The sequence below is a fragment of the Pseudophryne corroboree genome, chromosome 6, assembly GCF_028390025.1.
Source record: "Pseudophryne corroboree isolate aPseCor3 chromosome 6, aPseCor3.hap2, whole genome shotgun sequence".
Taxonomy (NCBI): Eukaryota; Metazoa; Chordata; class Amphibia; order Anura; family Myobatrachidae; genus Pseudophryne; species Pseudophryne corroboree.
Window position 1 is genome coordinate 334,002,136 of NC_086449.1, and position 25,832 is coordinate 334,027,967.

Consider the following 25,832-nt stretch of genomic DNA (forward strand, 5'->3'; position numbering starts at 1 on the left):
CTTTGATCAGGGTAGGGATGACTTCATCCGGAATGCCTTTTTCCTTCAGGATCCGGCGTTCAACCGCCATGCCGTCAAACGCAGCCGCGGTAAGTCTTGGAACAGACATGGTCCCTGCTGGAGCAGGTCCTGTCTTAGAGGTAGAGGCCACGGGTCTTCCGTGAGCATCTCTTGAATTTCCGGGTACCAAGTCCTTCTTGGCCAATCCGGAGCCACGAGTATAGTCTTTACTCCTCTCCTTCTTATGATTCTCAGTACTTTTGGTATGAGAGGAAGAGGAGGGAACACATACACTGACCGGTACACCCACGGTGTTACCAGAGCGTCCACAGCTATTGCCTGAGGGTCCCTTGACCTGGAGCAATATCTGTCCAGTTTTTTGTTGAGGCGAGACGCCATCATGTCCACCTTTGGTTTTTCCCAACGGTTCACAATCATGTGGAAGACTTCTGGGTGAAGTCCCCACTCCCCCGGGTGAAGATCGTGTCTGCTGAGGAAGTCTGCTTCCCAGTTGTCCACTCCCGGAATGAACACTGCTGACAGTGCTATCACATGATTTTCCGCCCAGCGAAGAATCCTTGTCACTTCCGTCATTGCCCTCCTGCTTCTTGTGCCGCCCTGTCTGTTTACGTGGGCGACTGCCGTGATGTTGTCCGGCTGGATCAATACTGGCTGACCCTGAAGCAGAGGCCTTGCCTGACTTAGGGCATTGTAAATGGCCCTTAGTTCCAGGATATTTATGTGAAGTGACGTTTCCATGCTTGACCACAAGCCCTGGAAATTTTTTCCCTGTGTGACTGCTCCCCAGCCTCTCAGGCTGGCATCCGTGGTCACCAGGACCCAATCCTGAATGCCGAATCTGCGGCCCTCTAGGAGATGAGCACTCTGTAACCACCACAGGAGAGACACCCTTGTCCTTGGAGACAGGGTAATCCGCTGATGCATTTGAAGATGCGATCCGGACCATTTGTCTAGCAGATCCAACTGAAAAGTTCTTGCGTGGAATCTGCCGAATGGAATCGCTTCGTAAGAAGCCACCATCTTTCCCAGGACCCTTGTGCACTGATGCACTGACACCTGGCCTGGTCTTAGGAGTTTCCTGACTAGGTCGGATAACTCCCTGGCTTTCTCTTCCGGGAGAAACACCTTTTTCTGTACTGTGTCCAGAATCATCCCTAGGAACAGCAGACGTGTCGTCGGAATCAGCTGCGATTTTGGAATATTTAGAATCCATCCGTGCTGTCGTAGTACTATTTGAGATAGTGCTACTCCGACCTCTAACTGTTCTCTGGACCGTGCCCTTATCAGGAGATCGTCCAAGTAAGGGATAATTAAGACGCCTTTTCTTCGAAGAAGAATCATCATTTCGGCCATTACCTTGGTAAAGACCCGGGGTGCCGTGGACAATCCAAACGGCAGCGTCTGAAACTGATAGTGACAGTTCTGTACCACAAACCTGAGGTACCCTTGGTGAGAAGGGCAAATTGGGACATGGAGGTAAGCATCCTTGATGTCCAGAGACACCATGTAGTCCCCTTCTTCCAGGTTCGCTATCACTGCTCTGAGTGACTCCATCTTGAACTTGAACCTTTTTATGTAAGTGTTCAAGGCTTTCAGATTTAAAATGGGTCTCACCGAGCCGTCCGGCTTCGGTACCACAAACAGCGTGGAGTAATACCCCTTTTCCTGTTGTAGGAGGGGTACCTTGATTATCACTTGCTGGGAATACAGCTTGTGAATGGCTTCCAATACCGCCTCCCTGTCGGGGGTAGACGTTGGTAAAGCAGACTTCAGGAACCGGCGAGGGGGAGACGTCTCGAATTCCAATTTGTACCCCTGAGATACTACCTGCAGGATCCAGGGGTCCACTTGCGAGTGAGCCCACTGCGCGCTGAAATTCTTGAGACGGGCCCCCACCGTGCCTGAGTCCGCTTGTAAGGCCCCAGCGTCATGCTGAGGACTTGGCAGAAGCGGGGGAGGGCTTCTGGTCGTGGGAAGAAGCTGTCTGTTGCAGTCTTTTTCCCCTTCCTCTGCCCCGGGGCAGATATGAGTGGCCTTTTGCCCGCTTGCCCTTATGGGGACGAAAGGACTGAGCCTGAAAAGGCGGTATCTTTTTCTGCTGCGAGGTGACTTGGGGTAAAAAAGGTGGATTTCCCAGCCGTTGCCGTGGCCACCAGGTCCGATAGACCGCCCCCAAATAACTCCTCCCCTTTATACGGCAATACTTCCATATGCCGTTTGGAATCCGCATCCCCTGACCACTGTCGCGTCCATAATCCTCTTCTGGCAGAAATGGACATCGCACTTACTCTTGATGCCAGAGTGCAAATGTCTCTCTGTGCATCTCGCATATATAGGAATGCATCCTTTAAATGCTCTATAGTCAATAATATATTGTCCCTGTCCAGGGTATCAATATTTTCAGTCAGGGAATCCGACCAAGCCACCCCAGCACTGCACATCCAGGCTGAGGCTATTGCTGGTCGCAGTATAACACCAGTATGTGTGTATATACTTTTAAGGATATTTTCCAGCCTCCTATCTGCTGGCTCCTTAAGGGCGGCCGTTTCTGGAGACGGTAACGCCACTTGTTTTGATAAGCGTGTGAGCGCCTTATCCACCCTAGGGGGTGTTTCCCAACGAGCCCTAACCTCTGGTGGGAAGGGATATAGTGCCAATAATTTTTTAGAAATTAGCAGTTTTTTGTCGGGGGTAACCCACGCTTCATCACACACTTCATTCAATTCATCTGATTCAGGAAAAACTACGGGTAGTTTTTTCACACCCCACATAATACCCCTTTTTGTGGTACTTGCAGTATCAGAGATGTGCAAAACCTCCTTCATTGCCGTGATCATGTAACGTGTGGCCCTACTGGAAAATACGTTTGTTTCTTCACCGTCGACACTGGAGTCAGTGTCTGTGTCTGGGTCCGTGTCGACCCACTGAGGTAACGGGCGTTTAATAGCCCCTGACGGTGTTTGAGACGCCTAGACAGGCACTAACTGAGCTGCCGGCTGTCTCATGTCGTCAACAGTTTTCTGTAACGTGCCGACACTGTCACGTAATTCCTTAATTACGGCCATCCATTCAGGTGTCGACTCCCTAGGGGGTGACATCACCATTATAGGCAATTGCTCCGCCTCCACATCATTTTCCTCCTCATACATGTCGACACACACGTACCGACACCCAGCACACACACAGGGAATGCTCTGATAGAGGACAGGACCCACTTAGCCCCTTGGGGAGACAGAGGGAGAGTTTGCCAGCACACACCAGAGCGCTATATATGTATAGGGACAACCTTACAATAAGTGTCTATCCCTTATAGCTGCTTATATCTGTTATTTTGCCAAATAAGTGCCCCCCTCTCTTTTTTTACCCTGTTTCTGTAGTTGCAGGATGCAGGGGAGATTCTGGGAGCCTTCCTACCAGCGGAGCTGTGTGGGAAAAAAGGCGCTGTGTGCTGAGGAGATAGGCCCCGCCCCCTTCACGGCGGGCTCTTCTCCCGCTTTTTTCTGGAAAACTGGCAGGGGTTAAATACATCCATATAGCCCAGGAGCTATATGTGATGTATTTTTTGCCAAATAAGGTAAATTCATTGCTTCCCAGGGCGCCCCCCCCCCAGCGTCCTGCACCCTCAGTGACCGAAGTGTGAAGTGTGCTGAGAGCAATGGCGCACAGCTGCAGTGCTGTGCGCTACCTTATGAAGACAGGAAAGTCTTCTGCCGCCGATTTATGGACCTCTTCTTGCTTCAGCATCTGTAAGGGGGCCGGCGGCGCGGCTCCGGGACCCATCCATGGCTGGGCCTGTGATCGTCCCTCTGGAGCTAATGTCCAGTAGCCTAAGAAGCCCAATCCACTCTGCACGCAGGTGAGTTCGCTCCTTCTCCCCTTAGTCCCTCGATGCAGTGAGCCTGTTGCCAGCAGGTCTCACTGAAAATAAAAAACCTATTTAAACTTTTACTCTAAGCAGCTCAGGAGAGCCACCTAGATTGCACCCTTCTCGTTCGGGCACAAAATCTTAACTGAGGCTTGGAGGAGGGTCATAGGGGGAGGAGCCAGTGTACACCAGCTAGTCCTAAAGCTTTTACTTTGTGCCCAGTCTCCTGCGGAGCCGCTATTCCCCATGGTCCTTTCGGAGTCCCCAGCATCCACTAGGACGTTAGAGAAATTGGGATATTAAGCCTTTGGAGAGGTGGGAGTTTTTACATAGACTCTTCAGCTCCATTCTGAGAAAGAAGTTCATCTCACGATTCATCTGACTGAAGATTTTGTGGTACAGGACGTTCTTTACTCTTATAAACTGTCTGTGGTGCTTACTGGACATATCCAAATGTTTACTGAAACCCTTAACTGACTTGGTTATCCCTGCTACCCAATATGTTTTGTCGAAATAGAAAGGGGAGTTAAATCATTCGGAGGGGTCTCCCTCACAGTCTCGTGAGTCCTTCATAAGTAGCCACCTCAGTATATAATTGTGAGATGGCTCCTGTGGCTCCGTCACCCAGGGGGGAAAGATAGCGTCTTGGGACAGGTTAATTGAGACAACCTCCTAAGCTCATGCTTCACACAGGGAGGAATCAACTGTGTGAGAATTATATATATATATATATATATATATATATATACATACTTATTAATAGACTCCTCCATTGGTTCGATAACCTGGTCTGACCACGCCCCAGTGCACATGACGCTTTCGACCCCCCAGACTACCCCAGGTCAATGGACCTGGCGTCTTAATGAGTCATTGCTGCAAGACCAATATTGCAAGGGTGAAATTGAAAAAGCTCTGGCTGAATTCTTCTCCATAAACGACACCGACGATGTCTCAAAGATCACCCTGTGGGAAGCACATAAATGCACCATACGAGGTAAGCTCATACAGTTGGGGACATTTATGAAGAAGCAGAGGTCAGCACTAATCACCAAACTATTAGACCGACTCCACCATTTTGAGTCCCTGCACAAAACGACTTTGTCGGAATCTGACTACTTAGAACTTCTGGATACACGGGCCCAGCTAAAGAAAACCCTTACTGATAGTATCCAACTTTCAGTTCGTAAATGCAACTCCAAATATTACCAGTGGGGTAATAAACCTGGTCGCCTCCTGGCCCAGGCTCTCAAGGCCCAACGCTCCTCTTTGTATATTGACAACATAAAAGATCTCGGGAATACTCTCCGATTCAAAACCCCAGAAATTGCGGCATGCTTCAAACAATACTACTCCCTTTTATATAACTTAGAGAACCGACCTGACGGCACTGCCACCCCTTACGACTTACTACAAGCAAAGACATATCTAGAAAAAGTGTCCTACCCCGTCCTACCACCTTCAGATAGGGAAACTCTGGAACTACCTTTCACCCAACAAGAACTGGAGACTGCCCTGGCCATGACGCCATCCGGAAAGAGCCCAGGGCCGGACGGCTTCACCCTCACCTATTATAAACAATTCAAAGATCTCACATCCACCTATCTTCTTCAAGCCTTTAACTCAATTTCCGCAGAAACCTACTTCTCTAGCCAGTCCTTGGAGGCACACATTTCTGTCTTGCCCAAACCCGGTAAGGACCCCTCGGTGTGTTCCAGCTATAGGCCCATATCCCTCCTAAACATCGATGTCAAGCTTTTCGCAAAACTAATGGCAAATAGACTGAACGTATTCCTGCCTTCCCTAATCCATAACGACCAGGTGGGCTTTGTCCCGAACCGTGAGGCAAAGGACAATACCACCAAGGTACTGAACCTGATCCACATCGCGTCCCAGGGTGGTCCACCCACAGTACTGCTGTCCGACGCCGAAAAGGCTATCGACAGGGTCGGTTGGGGTTTTATGAGGTCTGTGCTGGAGCATATTGGATTGGGCCCCCCGGATGCTTGATAGAATAATGGGACTTTATAGATCACCCACAGCTCGGGTCCGAGTAAACGGATCTTTATCCGACTCCTTTCCCATAAGCAACGGGACACGACAGGGCTGCCCACTATCCCCCCTGCTCTTTGTCCTCTGTATCGAAGCTTTCGCTAGAGCTATTAGGGCCAATGATAACATTACGGGCCCGAGGATTGGTGATACAGAGCACAAACTTTCCCTGTTTGCTGACGATCTACTGGCCACAATAACACACCCGGTTTCCTCTCTCCCCCACTTTATGCAGGAGCTTTCCCATTTTGGAACACTCTCCAACTTTAAGATCAACATGTCCAAATCATGCGCCCTGAACATTTCCACCCCCCCCCCCCCCCCCCGACACAATAGCTAAACTTAAGCGATCCTTCCCCTTTACCTGGAAAGCCTCCCACTTGTCCTACTTGGGAATACAGCTGCCAAACGACCTGTCTTGTCTATACACTTTAAACTTTGCCCCCCTCCTTCGAACACTCAGGGCGGACTATAGCAGATGGTATCTCAAACCACTCTCTTGGCTGGGGAGGGTGAATGTTGTAAAGATGAATACTCTCCCCAAACTACTCTACAAACTACAGGCCCTCCCCATACGAATCCCAGACTCCTGGTTCAGGTCCATCCAACTCTTGATACAACAATTTATTTGGTCCCGGAGACGACCAAGAATCAGCCGATCCATTATGATTCGCTCCACCCGAAGTGGTGGTTTCCAGTTACCTGATATCAGAGGCTACTATTGGGCAATAATGCTCAATAGGGTTTTGGATTGGACGAGGAGTCGAGACACAAAACAATGGGTGGCTATAGAGGGGCTATACATGCAACAATTCCCAGAGATCTTTCCCTGGCTCCCCACCCTACCCAAACCCCCATCCCCTCACCCAACAATCACCTCGACCCTTTCCTTCTGGAAAAAAAGCACGCCGCTGGCCCTCCCTCTCTTCCGATTTTGGCCCACTGACCTCTTTTCTAGCTAACCCCGACTTCCAACCCGGCCTAATACCCTCCCATTTTCGTGACTGGGCCCTCGAGGGTCTCTTTAGGGTGGGTCAGCTGGCAGTCTCCTCGGGAGTTAAACAATTCTCGGAAATACGATCAAAATGGGAAATCCCACAACACGACTTCTGGAAATACCTACAGCTTAGACACTTCTTATACTCAGAACGTAGATATCTTCAAGCCTCACGAGAATTGACACAGTTCGAGAGGCTATGCGTTGCTACATGCCCCCCCCCAACATACAATCTCATCACTTTACAGACTACTGCAGACTCCAGGAGCCCAGAAAACCACACCCTTCCAGCTGGCCTGGGAAAGGGATCTCGGGATTTCCCTAACAGACAAAGACTGGCGGATGATATTCCTTAAATCCCATAAAAGCTCAGTATGTATACAAGTTAGGGAAACTCAATATAAACTCTTAATGAGATGGTACAGACACCCCTCTCTCCTCCACTTCATGTATCCTGGAGTGTCGGACAGATGTTGGAGATGTCTTATCGCTACAGGCTCCCTAATGCACATCTGGTAGAACTGTCCCCTACTAAAAACATTCTGGGCTGACGTTGTATCCATCTCACAAGACATACTCCATACAAAGCAGCTGATCGAATAGAGAGATCTCACCGCATCACCTCCCCAATTCGAAAGCCCCCCCCAGCTTGGTCACACTATGTTCATTCCCTCCCCTTTCTCTCATTTCATTCTTCTCTCTTTTCTATAACTTCTTTACAATGTTACTTAAGATACTACGATTACATTGTTGTATGGATAGTCAGCGAATGGACACCAGATGGATATTATAGAAACACCTACTAATGCCAGTACCTGTACCAACCCCCAGCGCTGGGGGCGATACGCTACCCTACTCTTTAAGGCTATGACGTAATAGTCCTTCATTGTATGTCCTGATGACTTCCTTCTTTTTCTGTTAAAATGTGATGTAATCCTTACATTGTTCTAAATAAAAACAGATTATACAAAAAAAAAATATATATATATAAATAATAAGATTTTACTTACCGATAAATCTATTTCTCGTAGTCCGTAGTGGATGCTGGGACTCCGTAAGGACCATGGGGAATAGCGGCTCCGCAGGAGACAGGGCACAAAATAAAAGCTTAAGGATCAGGTGGTGTGCACTGGCTCCTCCCCCTATGACCCTCCTCCAAGCCTCAGTTAGGATACTGTGCCCGGACGAGCGTACATAATAAGGAAGGATCTTGAATCCCGGGTAAGACTCATACCAGCCACACCAATCACACCGTACAACTCGTGATCTGAACCCAGTTAACAGTATGATAAATGCAAAGGAGCCTCTGAAAAGATGGCTCAAACAATAATAACCCGAATTTTTGTAACAATAACTATATACAAGTATTGCAGACAATCCGCACTAGGGATGGGCGCCCAGCATCCACTACGGACTACGAGAAATAGATTTATCGGTAAGTAAAATCTTATTTTCTCTGACGTCCTAGTGGATGCTGGGACTCCGTAAGGACCATGGGGATTATACCAAAGCTCCCAAACGGGCGGGAGAGTGCGGATGACTCTGCAGCACCGAATGAGAGAACTCCAGGTCCTCCTCAGCCAGGGTATCAAATTTGTAGAATTTAGCAAACGTGTTTGCCCCTGACCAAGTAGCTGCTCGGCAAAGTTGTAAAGCCGAGACCCCTCGGGCAGCCGCCCAAGATGAGCCCACTTTCCTTGTGGAATGGGCTTTTACTGATTTTGGCTGTGGCAATCCTGCCACGGAATGTGCAAGTTGAATTGTACTACAAATCCAACGAGCAATCGTCTGCTTTGAAGCAGGAGCACCCAGCTTGTTGGGTGCATACAGGATAAACAGCGAGTCAGTTTTCCTGACTCCAGCCGTCCTGGAAACATATATTTTCAGGGCCCTGACAACGTCTAGCAACTTGGAGTCCTCCAAGTCCCTAGTAGCCGCAGGCACCACAATAGGTTGGTTCATGTGAAATGCAGAAACCACCTTAGGTAGAAATTGAGGACGAGTCCTCAATTCCGCCCTGTCAGAATGAAAAAGTAAGGGCTTTTATAGGATAAAGCCGCCAATTCTGACACACGCCTGGCTGAAGCAAAGGCTAACAGCATCGACACCTTCCACGTGAGATATTTTAAGTCCACAGTGGAAAGTGGTTCAAACCAATGTGATTTTAGAAAACTCAATACAACATTGAGATCCCAAGGTGCCACTGGAGGCACAAAAGGAGGCTGTATGTGCAGCACCCCTTTCACAAATGTCTGAACTTCAGGTACTGAAGCCAGTTCTTTCTGGAAGAAAATCGACAAGGCCGAAATTTGAACCTTAATGGACCCTAATTTTAGGCCCATAGACAGTCCTGTTTGCAGGAAATGCAGGAAACGACCCAGTTGAAATTCCTCTGTAGGGGCCTTCTTGGCCTCACACCACGCAACATATTTACGCCAAATGCGGTGATAATGTTTTGCGGTTACTTCCTTCCTGGCTTTGACCAGAGTAGGGATGACTTCTTCTGGAATGCCCTTTTCCTTTAGGATCCGGCGTTCAACCGCCATGCCGTCAAACGCAGCCGCGGTAAGTCTTGGAACAGACAAGGCCCCTGCAGTAGCAGGTCCTTTCTTAGAGGTAGAGACCACGGTTCGTCCGTGAGCATCTCTTGAAGTTCCGGGTACCAAGTCCTTCTTGGCCAATCCGGAACCACGAGTATAGTTCTTACTCCTCTCCTTCTTATGATTCTCAATACTTTTGGTATGAGAGGCAGAGGAGGGAACACATACACTGACTGGTACACCCACGGCGTTACCAGAGCGTCCACTGCTATTGCCTGAGGGTCCCTTGACCTGGCGCAATATCTGTGCAGTTTTTTGTTTAGACGTGACGCCATCATGTCCACCTTTGGTTTTTCCCAACGGTTTACAATCAGGTGGAAGACTTCCGGGTGAAGTCCCCACTCTCCCGGGTGAAGGTCGTGTCTGCTGAGGAAGTCTGCTTCCCAGTTGTCCACTCCCGGAATGAACACTGCTGACAGTGCTATCACATGATTTTCCGCCTAGCGAAGAATCCTTGCAGCTTCTGTCATTGCCCTCCTGCTTCTCGTGCCGCCCTGTCTGTTTACGTGGGCGACTGACGTGATGTTGTCCGATTGGATCAACACCGCCTGACCCTGAAGCAGAGGTTTTGCTTGACTTAAGGCATTGTAAATGGCCCTTAGTTCCAGAATGTTTATATGAAGAGATGTTTCCATGCTTGACCACAAGCCCTGGAAATTCCTTCCCTGTGTGACTGCTCCCCAGCCTCTCAGGCTGGCATCCGTGGTTACCAGGATCCAATCCTGAATGCCAAATCTGCGGCCCTCTAGAAGATGAGCACTCTGCAGCCACCACAGGAGAGACACCCTTGTCCTTGTCGACAGGGTTATCCGCTGATGCATCTGAAGATGCGATCCGGACCATTTGTCCAGTAGATCCCACTGAAACGTTCTTGCATGGAATCTTCCGAATGGAATCGCTTCGTAAGAAGCCACCATTTTTCCCAGGACCCTCGTGCACTGATGTACTGAGACCTGTCCTGGTTTTAGGAGGTTCCTGACTAGCTCGGATAACTCCCTGGCCTTCTCCTCCGGGAGAAACACCTTCTTCTGGACTGTGTCCAGAATCATTCCTAGGAACAGGAGACGTGTCGTTGGAATCAGCTGCGATTTTGGAATATTTAGAACCCACCCGTGCTGACGTAACACTACCTGAGATAGTGCCACTCCGACTTCTAACTGTTCCCTGGTTCTTGCCCTTATCAGGAGATCGTCCAAGTAAGGGATAATTAAGATGCCTTTTCTTCGTAGAAGAATCATCATTTCGGCCATTACCTTGGTAAAGACCCGAGGTGCCGTGGACAATCCAAACGGCAGCGTCTGAAACTGATAATGACAGTTTTGTACTACAAACCTGAGGTACCCTTGGTGAGAAGGGTATATTGGGACGTGGAGATAAGCATCTTTGATGTCCAGAGACACCATATAGTCCCCTTCTTCCAGGTTCGCTATCACTGCTCTGAGTGACTCCATCTTGAATTTGAACCTTTTTATGTAAGTGTTCAAAGATTTCAGATTTAAGATTGGTCTCACCGAGCCGTCCGGCTTCGGTACCACAAACAGCGTGGAATAATACCCCTTTCCCTGTTGTAAGAGGGGTACCTTGATTATCACCTGCTGGGAATACAGCTTGTGAATGGCTTCCAAAACTGCCTCCCTGTCGGAGGGAGACTTTGGTAAAGCAGACTTCAGGAACCGATGAGGGGGAAACGCCTCGAATTCCAGTTTGTACCCCTGTGATACTACCTGTAGAATCCAGGGATCCACTTGCGAGTGAGCCCACTGCGCGTTGAAATTCTTGAGACGGGCCCCCACCATATCTGAGTCTGCTTGTAAAGCCCCAGCGTCATGCTGAAGACTTGGCAGAAGCAGAGGAGGGCTTCTGCTCCTGGGAAGCGGCTGCATGGTGCAGTCTTTTTCCCCTTCCTCTGCCCCGGGGCAGAAAAGAGTGGCCTTTTGCTCGCTTGTATTTATGGGAACGAAAGGACTGAGTTTGAAAAGACGGTGTCTTTTTCTGTTGATGTGAAGTGACCTGGGGTAAAAAGGTGGATTTTCCAGCCGTTGCCGTGGCCACCAGGTCCGATAGACCAGCCCCAAATAACTCCTCCCCTTTATACGGCAATACTTCCATGTGCCGTTTGGAATCTGCATCCCCTGACCACTGTCGCGTCCATAACGCTCTTCTGGCAGAGATGGACATAGCACTGACTCTTGATGCCAGGGTGCAAATATCCCTCTGTGCATCACGCATATATAGCAATGCATCCTTTAAATGCTCTATAGTTAACAAAATACTGTCCCTATCCAGGGTATCAATATTCTCAGTCAGGGAATCCGACCATGCGACTCCAGCACTACACATCCAGGCTGAGGCGATTGCTGGTCGCAGTATAACACCAGTATGTGTGTATATACTCTTTAGGATATTTTCCAGTCTTCTATCAGCCGGTTCTTTGAGGGTGGCCGTATCAGGGGACGGTAACGCTACTTGTTTAGATAAACGTGTGAGCGCCTTATCTACCCTAGGGGGTGTTTCCCAGCGCGTCCTAACCTCTGGCGGGAAAGGATATAGTGCTAATAATTTATTAGAAATTAGCTGTTTTTTATCGGGGAAACCCCACGCTTTATCACACACCTCATTTATTTCATCTGACTCAGGAAAAACTATTGGTAGTTTTTTTTACCCCCCACATAATACCCTTCTTTGTGGTACTTGTAGTGTCAGAAAGGTTCAATGCCTCTTTCATTGCTGTGATCATGTAACGTGTGGCCCTGCTGGACATCACGTTTGTCTCGTCACCGTCGACACTAGACTCAGTATCTGTGTCTGGGTCTGTGTCGACCCACTGAGGTAACGGGCGTTTTAGGGCCCCTGACGGTGTCTGAGACGCCTGGACAGGCACTAATTGATTTGCCGGCTCTCATGTCGTCAACAGTTTTTTGCAAATTGCTGACATTATCACTTAATTGTTTAAATACAATCATCCAGTCAGGTGTCGACTCCCTAGGGGGTGACATCACTAACACAGGCAACTGCTCCGCTTCCACCTCATTTTCCTCCTCATACATGTCGACACACGCGTACCGACACACAGCACACACACCGGGAATGCTCTGATAGAGGACAGGACCCCACTTAGCCCTTTGGAGAGACAGAGGGAGAGTCTGCCAGCACACACCCAGCGCTATATATATATACAGGGATAACCTTATATAAGTGTTACTCCCTTATAGCTGCTGTTAATATATTTATTTGCTGCCAAACGTGCCCCCCCTTCTCTTTTTTACCCTGATTCTGAAGCAGGACTGCAGGGGAGAGTCAGGGAGCCGTCCTTCCAGCGGAGCTGTGAGGGAAAATGGCGCCAGTGTGCTGAGGAGATAGGCTCCGCCCCTTCACGACGTCCTTATCTCCCGCTTTTTCTGTGTAAAATGGCAGGGGTAAAATAGGATTTTGGTACTTACCAGGTAAATCCTTTTCTTTGAATCCATAGGGGGCACTGGAGTACTCTTGGGATATGGACGGGCGTAGCCGAACAAAGGCACTGAATATTTAAATTTAGGACTCTCCCCCCCTCCATATCCCCAAGTACCTCAGTGTACTTTGCCAGTGTTTTTTACTGAGCGAACAGGATATAGAGAGATTGACAATGGAGAATCCCTATAACAGACAACCACAAAGTTGACCTGTAACCTTATTGTCAACTAAACAGTTGACACCTTAACCGATAGAACTTTATAATTTGAGCCAATCGGTGAAAATGTGTTACCATAAGCTCCTTTGAGCTTAACACCACCTTATTGTCAACTAAACAGTTGACACCTTAACCGATAGAACTTTATAATTTGAGCCAATCGGTGAAAATGTGTTACCATAAGCTTCTTTGAGCTTAATACCACACAAGTAAAATTTGTTCAGTAAGCTCCCTTGAGCTTAAAACAACCCAGGTAAAACTGCTCTGGGTGGGCGTCCAGTGCCCCCTATGGATTCAAAGAAAAGGATTTACCTGGTAAGTACCAAAATCCTATTTTCTTTATCATCCACTAGGGGTCACTGGAGTACTCTTGGGACGTACCAAAGCTTCCCTCGTGGGCGGGAGAGCTGTTTGATACTTGTAACAGTAGGCAGCCAAAGCTATATGCTGACGGCGCCACCATTCATAACGTGTAAAAGTGCACAAACGTGGTGCACTGAAGGCTATGTAGCCGCGTCGTAGACGCTCCACGACCCGCTGGGTCTGACATTCCCACAGAACCTGTGGGATGAACTATTACTGACGTAGGCGATTGTAACTTAGCCTTAAAGTAAGCCTGACTTGTAGTCATTATTATCCAACTGGATAATGTCTGCTGAGAAACTGGCTAACTCCAGTTTGCAGTATCATATAGAACAAACAACGTATTCATATCACGTACTGTAGTCGTTCGGTACATATATAAACGCGTAACGCGTGTACCACATTCAGAATTTTAGAATGTGGTGTCCACACAGGAACCACTATTGGTATATTGATGTGAAGAATACGAAAGCGGATTTCGTCCGAAGATCTGCTTTGTCATGAGAAAACTCAAATACGGTGGCTTGTAATACAAGGCAACCAAATCTGAAAACAAACCCCTTGTCGAAGCACTATTGCCGAAGCCAAGGCTAGAAGAAAAATGTTTTCCAAAGTGAGAAACTTAATCCCCATTTTTTGAAAGGGTTCCAAAATATGAAAACTTAATTCCCTTTTGTTGAAAAGGTTCCAAAATATGAAAACTGTCATAAATCTGAACCCAACCTCAAATCGCCTAGCGCTGTAGGTGGGATAAATAGAGTCTGAACTTTGGTGACACCTTGTAGAAAGATGTTTACAGACGCAAATAGAGCAAACGCTTTGAAAATAAGTTTACCACACAGATACCTACACTCTTAGTGCAGATGACCGCAGTTTTCCATCCCATTCCGTTTAACAGAATACGGTTACTTGAAGGATGATGTTGGAAACTTCCGAGGTTTACAACCTATGTAAGCACACGAAATCTTTTTAATAATGAGCTGCCTTAAGCGGCTTACTATTTCGTAACATGGTTGGTATAACCGATACAGTAACGCTCTATTTTTTTTAAGAGGGCGGTCTGAACCCTCACCCTGTCAACCGCAGCTGCGGTACATAGATAATAGGTACATAGGTAACTATGGGTAAAAGAACGTTTCCTGATGTAACAGGTTGGACGTATTATGAGCGGGCCCAGATCGTGTGCAAGTATTCCTTGAAAATTCGAGAAGCAACTTCTCTGAAACCCATGAGATCCCACCAGTATGACTGTGACGAACTGTCTTCTGATCCGTTTTGGCAACGAAGAGAGAAGCGGAAAATGGTGTAGCTAGACACACGATGCTGAATGACCCCATGAATGTGATGTACACATACTGATATACTTGAGGGTAACCTCCTTGTGTGGACTCACATACGAAACACCTGTGGATTTAATGTCCAGTTTTCAAGATCCAAACCCTGACGGGTGAGATCGTGTGTCTAACAGATGTCCACTCACGGATTGATGTCTTGACATTTTCACATAATGGCGTTCTGAGCCATTGAAGATTTGAGTTACCTGCCGCATTGTCATGCGGCTTCTTGGTTCTCAGTGGTTGTTGAGTATGCAACTGCCGTTGCTTTGTTTGACTGCTTAAGGGCAGCGTGAGCCAGGCCTGAAAAACAAAATTACATGAAACTCACGGTTGTTTCTCTCCACAGAAATCTTTAGTAAAAAGCGAAAGATTTATTCGTTCTGAAGAGAAACCAGAGTCTATCTCTGGTTCGACTGAAAGCGAATCATTTAATGCATTGTAAAATGCACAGAGTTCTAGGACATTTATCTATTGCATTGTAAAATGCACAGAGTTCTAGTACATTTATCGACAGCAATGTGTCGTGTTTTAGAACCTTTGCGTTGAATTTAAATACAAATCCTGACTCTCTGTGACTGTTGTCCAGATTATACGCATCCTTGCATTCCAGAGTATACGCACCCTTGTCCCTTTGTGGGAAACGCGAGTGAAGGGTGGCGAACTAACTGAAAACACATCTTTATTCTTAATAAGTGAATACAGCAATATACCGCTAGTGTGCGTGTACTTTTGTTGTTGCTGGTGTAGTAGGTAAAAGTATTTGATTTACCGTATTTATAATCTTACTTCGGAATTGATATCGTTTAGACAGACTTAGATGTGATTGTTTTCGAACTTAATCTGCTACCGCAGTATATCTTAGTAGCGCAAGATAGAGGACTTTTGTGAGATGAGCTATCATTGCAACATCACTTTGGTAAATACCGGAAGCGATAAGCAACGGTAGAATGGAAATGGGTAATGGTTGTGGCGATTTGCAAACGCTATAACCTGTGATGAAGAAACCGGACTGGGTAAATACGCATTGTGAAGATCAAATGCAATTATACAATTTTGTGGCTCGAAAAAGCAAAAAACTCACTGCAGAAAAGCCATTTTCTAACTGTAGTAAATGACTTGCTGATTGATATTGCAACGGAGCTGTTTGATTTTGCTCAAACAGAGGGAAATAAGTAACTTTGACTCTGTTGGCGTACTATTGCCTGGTTTATAAACCAGCAAAGACTAAATGACAACCTGCCAAACCGTTCGACAGAAGCAGTTTTGTACTCCAAGCTGTAAATAGCTGAGACATATATGAGTTGAAGTCATGAAACCTCGCAAAGGTAACATGAAAAGACGCACTTCCACAATTGTAAAAGAGGTCATCAAACCACTGGCTTGTTGACTGTAACGTCTTGTCGTTACAAGGCGTGACTGTTTCTTATACAGGAATAAAACGCCGTTACAAGTATACTGTATGCGCTAATGTCAGAATATCCTAAAAGGGATAAAATGCCGTTACAAGTATATTTAGGAGCAAACAAGCTCTGGCCTTTTAGCGCTTAACTAACGACAATGAAAATAACCGGCGTTAGCAGAAGCTTTACAGATATACTGTGCAGCTTATTTAACCGTGATCGACATGGTTTCATACATAGAATCTAGGGGTTTTTATAATGTTTGACAGAAACGCATATACCAATGGCGGATCGCGTCTGTATGGTTGTCCAAAACCCCGCACTATCTGAGTGCTGGACTAATGTACCCTTCTCACTCGTAGTTATCGGTGTGAGATTTGACATAGAATCGTGCATTAAATTATAAGACCAGTGAAATAAACCCTCTGGTACCCAAAGGAAAATTGTCCCTTTGGAAAGATTGTCTTTTGTTAGCGCTGGCGGAGTTATTCCGAGACTCCGATTACCGCTGTTTTAATTTGAATTGCCAATGTTAACATTTTTAGTCTGCACTAGAGCCTTATTCGCTATGTAGACAGACATCTTAATAGGCAACAGCCAGACACTTGCACGACTTAATAAATTTATTATATGGCATATATATCTATATATATATGTTATTGCTGAACAGCATATTTATTAGGAACTAAAGTGTTCCTTATGTGAAAAGCATTTCACATGGGCATGAAACCCGAACCAAATTCCTACTAACACCCCTGCGCCTTCTGGTGGCTTAAAGATGTAGGGCAGGAATGTTCTAGAATTATCCTAAACTAAAAATTCCCACTAACACCCCTGCGCCTCCTTGTGGAGTAGAGGTGTATTGCCGGAATGTTCTGGAATTATAACTGGAAAAACAGCAATGATTAAAATGGCCGTCATGCCATGTTTTCACATAAAATCACAGTACAGGTTACCTGCTGCATTTTTAATATAGACTTAATAGCCTATTATACAGATTATACAGTGATAACACAGGTGTAGGATACAGTAAAATACATGTATTTAGTTAGCCTTCATTAATATGAACACTGCCTGCAGTGAATGTCTTATAGAAATTAACAGAAACATGGTTAAACCTGCAATAGATTATGCCACTGATAGCCTATTGCCAACCAAAGCCTCATATATATATTATATATATAAACTGCTTAACATATAATCACAGTTTCATACTGATATTAGACACAGTCTGGCAGCAACAAGCTTCATTATATATTAGATATATAAAATGTGCTGAACATATAATCACAGTTCCCACTGATCTTATATCTAGTTTTATACTGATAATATAGCTTCTGATTCTGTTTAAAACGCTGCGCTGCTTATTTTAAACCCATGCAGCCTTTGCTGCTGCTATGGGCATTACTCCCCCTCCCCCCCCCTGTCTCCCCATGGTACCTGCAGCGTACGGGGTTCGAGGTGCAGGGAGAGCAGGAGAGCGATAGCAGAAGAGCGCTGTATATAGCGCCGGGGAGCCGTCCGGACGAGCGGGCGGCGTAGTACACAGTCTTCTGTGTCCGGCCAGCAGCGTGCAGTGTGTCATTGAAAGAGCGGCCGGCGTCCGTGAGTGACGTGCGGCCGCTCTTTAGCATACAGGAAAGTCTCGGCAGTGTTAAAGTCTCGGCAGTCTCTGTGCGGCGTGTAGTGGTGCCGGGCATTAGCGCAGTGAGAGCGGCCGGCGTCTGAGTGACGTGCGGCCGCTCTGCGCGTATTCAGCACACGGAGTCTCTCCGGTCATCAGCACAGTGAGAGCGGCCGGCGTCTGAGTGACGTGCGGCCGCTCTGTGCATAGTTTAGCAGGACCCCTTCAGCGGTGCTTAGCGGCGGGTACAGTTAACACTTTCACACACAGCAGGGCGGCAGCGTGAGCTGACCGCCCTGACACCCCTACCTTGTGCCGTTTTCATCCTGGCTGTGATCTGTGTAAACTCCGTTACAGCCTCCAGCTTCTCATCTGTGACGGGGCTTCTGGTGTAAGCTCCTTGCAGATGTAGTTTCTTCCAGCTCTTTGTCTCATCCTGGCTGTGACGGAGCTTCTTCCTGTAAGCTCCGTTCAGTTTGCAGGAGACAGTGGCTGCCTGTGGCTGTGAGGGTGCTCTTTGTGAGGACCGACACGCCATGCGCTGCCTTGTAGCGCCTGTGGCTGTGAGGGTGCTCTTTGTGAGGACCGACACGCCATACGCTGCCTTGCAGCGGCACCATCCCGGACCCAAGTTTTTCCAGAAACTGGGACGGGAAGTGTAAAAATTAAAAATAAAAATAAAAATCTTCTGAAAAGTGGCCATTGCCACAAGCCGATGTTCATCTGTGAGCACCGAAAAAACACTGGCAAAGTACACTGAGGTACTTGGGGATATGGAGGGGGGGAGAGTCCTAAATTTAAATATTCAGTGCCTTTGTTCGGCTACGCCCGTCCATATCCCAAGAGTACTCCAGTGACCCCTAGTGGATGATAAAGAAAATACATCCATATAGCCCAGGAGCTATATGTGATGTATTCTTTTTAGCCACCTAAGGTATATACTGTAATATTGCGTCTCAGGGCGCTCCCCCCCCAGCGCCCTGCACCCTCAGTGACCGGAGTGTGAAGTGTGCTGAGAGCAATGGCGCACAGCTGCGGTGCTGTGCGCTACCTTAGTCTGAAGACAGGATCGTCTTCTGCCGCCGATTTCACCGGACCTCTTCGTCTCTTCTGGCTCTGTAAGGGGGACGGCGGCGCGGCTCCGGTGACCCATCCAGGCTGAACCTGTGATCGTCCCTCTGGAGCTAATGTCCAGTAGCCTAAGAAACCCGATCCACTCTGCACTCAGGTGAGTCCGTTTCTTCTCCCCTTAGTCCCACGATGCAGTGAGCCTGTTGCCAGCAGGACTCACTGAAAATAAAAAATCCTAAACTAAACTTTTATTCTAAGCAGCTCAGGAGAGCCACCTAGATTGCACCCTTCTCGGCCGGGCACAAAAATCTAACTGAGGCTTGGAGGAGGGTCATAGGGGGAGGAGCCAGTGCACACCACCTGATCCTTAAGCTTTTATTTTGTGCCCTGTCTCCTGCGGAGCCGCTATTCCCCATGGTCCTTACGGAGTCCCAGCATCCACTAGGACGTCAGAGAAATATAAATATATATATATATATATATATATACACACACACACACACACACACACACACACACATATATAATAAGAATTTACTCACCAGTAATTCTATTTCTCGTAGTCCGTAGTGGATGCTGGGAACTCCGTAAGGACCATGGGGAATAGACGGGCTCCGCAGGAGACTGGGCACTCTAAGAAAGAATTAGGACTACTGGTGTGCACTGGCTCCTCCCTCTATGCCCCTCCTCCAGACCTCAGTTAGGGAAACTGTGCCCGGAAGAGCTGACACAATAAGGAAAGGATTTGGAATCCCGGGTAAGACTCATACCAGCCACACCAATCACACCGTACAACTCGTGATACTATACCCAGTTAACAGTATGAATAACAACTGAGCCTCACGAACAGATGGCTCATAACAATAACCCTTTAGTTAGGCAATAACTATATACAAGTATTGCAGACAATCCGCACTTGGGATGGGCGCCCAGCATCCACTACGGACTACGAGAAATAGAATTACCGGTGAGTAAATTCTTATTTTCTCTGACGTCCTAGTGGATGCTGGGAACTCCGTAAGGACCATGGGGATTATACCAAAGCTCCCAAACGGGCGGGAGAGTGCGGATGACTCTGCAGCACCGAATGAGCAAACTCAAGGTCCTCCTCAGGCAGGGTATCAAACTTGTAGAATTTTGCAAACGTGTTTGATCCCGACCAGGTAGCAGCTCGGCAAAGTTGTAAAGCCGAGACCCCTCGGGCAGCCGCCCAAGAAGAGCCCACCTTCCTCGTGGAATGGGCTTTGACTGATTTAGGATGCGGCAGTCCAGCCGCAGAATGTGCAAGTTGAATCGTGGAGCAGATACAGCGAGCAATAGTCTGCTTAGAAACAGGAGCACCCAACTTGTTGGGTGCATGCAGGATAAACAGCGAGTCAGTCTTTCTGACTCTAGCCGTCCTGGAAACATAGATTTTCAGGGCCCGGACTACGTCCAGCAACTTGGAAGCCTCCAAGTCCCGAGTAGCCGCAGGCACCACAATAGGTTGGTTCAAATGAAACGCTGATACCACCTTAGGGAGGAATTGGGGACGCGTCCTCAATTCTGCTCTGTCCATATGGAAGATCAGATAGGGGCTTTTACAGGACAAAGCAGCCAATTCTGACACCCGCCTAGCCGAAGCCAAGGCATGACCACTTTCCACGTGAGATATTTTAATTCCACGGTCTGAAGTGGTTCAAACCAATGTGATTTTAGGAAATCCAACACAACGTTGAGATCCCAAGGTGCCACTGGGGGCACAAAAGGGGGCTGAATATGCAGCACTCCCTTAACAAACGTCTGAACTTCAGGCAGTGAAGCCAGTTCTTTTTGAAAGAAAATAGACAGGGCAGAAATCTGGACTTTAATGGAACCCAATTTTAGGCCCATAGTCACTCCCGACTGTAGGAAGTGCAGAAATCGACCCAGCTGAAATTCTTCTGTGGGGGCCTTCATAGCCTCACACCAAGCAACATATTTTCGCCATATGCGGTGATAATGCTTTGCTGTCACATCTTTCCTAGCTTTTATCAGCGTAGGAATGACTTCAACCGGAATGCCCTTTTCCATCAGGATCCGGCGTTCAACCGCCATGCCGTCAAACGCAGCCGCGGTAAGTCTTGGAACAGACAGGGACCCTGCAGTAGCAGGTCCAGTCTGAGAGGCAGAGGCCAAGGGTCCTCTGAGATCATTTCTTGTAGTTCCGGGTACAAAGTCCTTCTTGGCCAATCCGGAACGATGAGTATAGTTCTTACTCCTCTCTTTCTTATTATCCTCAGCACCTTTGGTATGAGAGGAAGAGGAGGGAACACATAAACCGACTGGTACACCCACGGTGTCACTAGAGCGTCCACAGCTATCGCCTGAGGGTCCCTTGACCTGGCGCAATATCTTTTTAGATTTTTGTTTAGGCGGGATGCCATCATGTCCACCTGTGGCCTTTCCCAACGGTTTACAATCAGTTGGAAGACTTCTGGATGAAGTCCCCACTCTCCCGGGTGGAGGTCGTGCCTGCTGAGGAAATCTGCTTCCCAGTTGTCCACTCCGGGAATGAACACTGCTGACAGTGCTATCACGTGATTTTCCGCCCATCGGAGAATCCTTGTGGCTTCTGCCATCGCCATCCTGCTTCTTGTGCCGCCTTGTCGGTTTACATGGGCGACCGCCGTGATGTTGTCTGACTGGATCAGCACCGGCTGGTTTTGAAGCAGGGGTCTTGCCTGACTTAGGGCATTGTAAATGGCCCTTAGTTCCAGAATATTTATGTGTAGGGAAGCCTCCTGACTCGACCATTGTCCTTGGAAGTTTCTTCCCTGCGTGACTGCCCCCCAACCTCGAAGGCTTGCATCCGTGGTCACCAGGACCCAGTCCTGTATGCCGAATCTGCGGCCCTCTAGAAGATGAGCACTCTGCAGCCACCACAGCAGAGACACCCTGGCCCTCGGGGACAGGGTGATCAGCCGATGCATCTGAAGATGCGATCCGGACCACTTGTCTAACAGATCCCACTGAAAGATCCTTGCATGGAACCTGCCGAATGGAATTGCTTCGTAAGAAGCTACCATCTTTCCCAGGACTCGCGTGCAGTGATGCACCGACACCTGTTTTGGTTTCAGGAGGTCTCTGACCAGAGATGACAACTCCTTGGCCTTCTCCTCCGGGAGAAACACCTTCTTCTGTTCTGTGTCCAGAATCATACCCAGGAACAGCAGACGCGTCGTAGGAACCAGCTGCGACTTTGGAATATTCAGAATCCAGCCGTGCTGATGTAGCACTTCCTGAGATAGTGCTACTCCGACCAACAACTGCTCCCTGGACCTCGCCTTTATAAGGAGATCGTCCAAGTATGGGATAATTATAACTCCCTTCTTTCGAAGTAGTATCATCATTTCGGCCATTACCTTGGTAAATACCCTCGGTGCCGTGGACAGACCAAACGGCAACGTCTGGAATTGGTAATGGCAGTCTTGTACCACAAAACGGAGGTACACCTGGTGAGGTGGGTAAATGGGGACATGCAGGTAAGCATCCTTGATGTCCAGTGATACCATGTAATCCCCTTCTTCCAGGCTTGCAATAACCGCCCTGAGCGATTCCATTTTGAACTTGAACCTTCTTGTATAAGTGTTCAAGAATTTCAAATTTAGAATGGGTCTCACCGAACCGTCTGGTTTCGGTACCACAAACATTGTGGAATAGTAACCCCGTCCCTGTTGAAGGAGGGGAATTTTTATTATCACCTGCTGGAGGTACAGCTTGTGAATTGCCGCCAGCACTACCTCCCTGTCCGGGGGAGTAGCTGGCAAGGCTGATTTGAGGTAACGGCGAGGGGGAGACATCTCGAATTCCAGCTTGTATCCGTGAGATACCACTTGTAGAACCCAGGGATCCACCTGTGAGCGAACCCACCGGTCGCTGAAGTTCCGGAGACGGGCCCCCACCGCACCTGGCTCCACCAGTGGAGCCCCAGCGTCATGCGGTGGATTTAGTGGAAGCAGGGGAGGATTTCTGTTCTTGGGAACTGGCTGTATGGTGCAGCTTTTTCCCTCTACCTCTGCCTCTGGGCAGAAAGGACGCGCCTTTAACCCGCTTGCCTTTCTGGGGCCGAAAGGACTGTACCTGATAATACAATGCTTTCTTTGGCTGTGAGGGAACCTGGGGTAAAAATGTCGACTTCCCAGCTGTCGCTGTGGAAACGAGGTCCGAGAGACCATCCCCAAACAATTCCTCACCCTTGTAAGGCAAAACCTCCATGTGCCTTTTAGAATCCGCATCACCTGTCCACTGCCGAGTCCATAATACTCTCCTGGCAGAAATGGACATTGCATTTATTCTAGATGCCAGCCGGCAAATATCCCTCTGTGCATCTCTCATGTATAAGACTACGTCTTTAATATGCTCTATGGTTAGCAATATAGTGTCCCTGTCAAGGAAATCAATATTATCAGACAGGGAATCAGACCACGCTGCTGCAGCACTGCACATCCATGCTGAAGCAATAGCAGGTCTCAGTATAGTACCTGAGTGTGTATATACAGACTTCAGGATAGCCTCCTGCTTTCTATCCGCAGGCTCCTTTAAGGCGGCCGTATCCTGAGACGGTAGTGCCACCTTTTTTGACAAGCGTGTGAGCGCTTTATCCACCCTCGGGGATGTCTCCCAACTACCCTGTCCTCTGGCGGGAAAGGGTACGCCATTAGTAACTTTTTAGAAATCACTAGTTTTTTTATCAGGGGAAGCCCACGGTTCTTCACACACTTCATTTAACTCATCTGAAGGGGGGAAAAATAAGATTTTACTCACCGGTAAATCTATTTCTCGTAGTCCGTAGTGGATGCTGGGGACTCTGTAAGGACCATGGGGAATAGCGGCTGCGCAGGAGAATGGGCACAGCTAAGAAAGATTTAGGACTACCTGGTGTGCACTGGCTCCTCCCACTATGACCCTCCTCCAGACTTCAGTAAGGATACTGTGCCCGGAAGAGCTGACACAATAAGGAAGGATTTTGAATCCCGGTTAAGACTTATACCAGCCACACCAATCACACCGTATAACTCGTGATAATATACCCAGTTAACAGTATGAACACAACAGAGCCTCTCAAAAGATGGCTCAACAATAACCCTTGTAGTTAACAATAACTATATACAAGTATTGCAGACAGTCCGCACTTGGGACGGGCGCCCAGCATCCACTACGGACTACGAGAAATAGATTTACCGGTGAGTAAAATCTTATTTTCTCTGACGTCCTAGTGGATGCTGGGGACTCCGTAAGGACCATGGGGATTATACCAAAGCTCCCAAACGGGCGGGAGAGTGCGGATGACTCTGCAGCACCGAATGAGAGAACTCAAGGTCCTCCTCAGCCAGGGTATCAAATTTTGTAGAATTTTGCAAACCTGTTTGCCCCTGACCAAGTAGCAGCTCGGCAAAGTTGTAAAGCCGAGACCCCTCGGGCAGCCGCCCAAGAAGAGCCCACTTTCCTCGTGGAATGGGCTTTTACAGATTTAGGGTGCGGCAGTCCAGCCGCAGAATGTGCAAGTTGAATCGTGCTACAGATCCAGCGAGCAATCGTCTGCTTAGAAGCAGGAGCACCCAGCTTGTTGGGTGCATACAGGATAAATAGCGAGTCAGTCTTCCTGACTCCAGCTGTCCTGGAAACATATACTCGGGGCCCTGACTACGTCCAGTAACTTGGAATCCTCCAAGTCCCAAGTAGCCGCAGGCACCACAATAGGTTGGTTCACATGAAAAACTGATACCACCTTAGGAAGGAATTGGGAACGAGTCCTCAATTTCGCCTTTCCCATATAAAATACAGATAAGGGCTTTTGTCAATTCTGATACACGCCTGGCCGACGCCAAGGCCCACAGAATGACCACTTTCCACGTGAGGTATTATAGCTCCACGGATTTAAGTGGCTCAACCCAATGCGACTTCAGGAAATCCAACACCACGTTGAGATCCCCCGGTGCCACTGGAGGCACAAACGGGGGCTGACTATGCAGCCCTCCCTTAACAAAAGTCTGAACTTCAGGCAGTGAAGCCAGTTCCATTTTGGAAGAAAATCGATCGAGCCGAAATCTGGACCTTAATGGAACCCAATTGTAGGCCCATAGTCACCTCTGACTGTAGGAAGTGCAGAAATCGACCAAGCTGAAATTTCTCCTTTGGGGCCTTCCTGGCCTCACAGTACGCAACATATTTCAGCCATATGCGGTGATAATGGTTAGCGTTCACTTCTTTCCTAGCTTTAAATAGCGTAGGGATAACTTCCTCCGGAATTCCCTTTTCCTTCAGGATCCGGCGTTCAACCGCCATGCCGTCCAACGCAGCCGCGGTACGTCTTGGAACAGACAGGCCCCCTGCTGCAGCAGGTCCTGTCTGAGCGGCAGAGGCCATGGGTCCTCTGAGATCTTTGTAACTTTTAGTTGAGGCGGGATGCCATCATGTCCACCTGTGGCCTTTCCCAACGGTGTACAATCATTTGGAAGACTTCTGGATGAAGTCCCCACTCTCCCGGGTGGAGGTCGTGTCTTCTGAGAAAGTCTGCTTCTCAGTTGTCCACTCCGGGAATGAACACTGCTGACAGTGCTAACACAAGATTTTCCGCCCATCGGAGAATCCTTGTGGCTTCTGCCATCGCCATCCTGCTTCTTGTGCCGCCCTGTCGTTTACATGAGCGACCGCCGTGATGTTGTCTGACTGGATCAGCACCGGCCGGTGTTGAAGCAGGGTCTAGCCTGACATAGGGCATTGTAAATGGCCCTTAGTTCCAGAATATTTATGTGTAGGGAAGTCTCCTGACTTTTCCATAGCCTTGGAAGTTTTTTCCCTGTGTGACGGCCCC

At 48.1% G+C, this 25,832-nt stretch overlaps 1 protein-coding gene and 1 pseudogene across 5 annotated transcripts in view; both read right to left on the reverse strand.

Annotated features, from left to right (window-relative positions):
- The window catches only part of SIN3A (SIN3 transcription regulator family member A), a 268,533-nt gene that overhangs the window by 94,759 nt on the left and 147,942 nt on the right, over nucleotides 1–25,832 (reverse strand). The gene's annotated exons all lie outside the window — the stretch shown is intronic.
- On the reverse strand, nucleotides 15,195–15,302 carry LOC134938714 (U5 spliceosomal RNA; annotated as a pseudogene).